Below are 317 nucleotides of genomic sequence, written 5' to 3' on the forward strand. Positions count from 1 at the left end.
CCTTTCAACTCATGGGCAGATTTTTTTTCTTAAGAATGTCTTAACATTATACAGATTACATTTACACCTGGCTGAGATCCGATCACACCTCTGAAGGTGGTCTGATTGCATCCCAACAATGCATTACGTGTACATTTACACCTTGTATTAACATGCGTTTTTCCTTATCCAGACAGGATATCCAGATAAAAAATATGGATCCTCTAGAGTGTCATGATACCAGATTTGCTTTAAACTTCAACATGTCATTCAGCACATAACTCCACAGTACAAAAGCTTAAATTAAAACACAGCAGAGAATAGTATGACTTAAATTC

General features: G+C 36.0%; 1 protein-coding gene across 2 annotated transcripts in view; it reads right to left on the reverse strand.

Annotated features, from left to right (window-relative positions):
- Positions 1–317, reverse strand: part of kank3 (KN motif and ankyrin repeat domains 3) — a 30,291-nt gene that overhangs the window by 4,371 nt on the left and 25,603 nt on the right. The window lies entirely within an intron of this gene.

Source organism: Morone saxatilis, unplaced genomic scaffold, assembly GCF_004916995.1.
Source record: "Morone saxatilis isolate NCDOM2014 unplaced genomic scaffold, NCSU_SB_2.0 Contig12, whole genome shotgun sequence".
Lineage (NCBI taxonomy): Eukaryota > Metazoa > Chordata > Actinopteri > Moronidae > Morone > Morone saxatilis.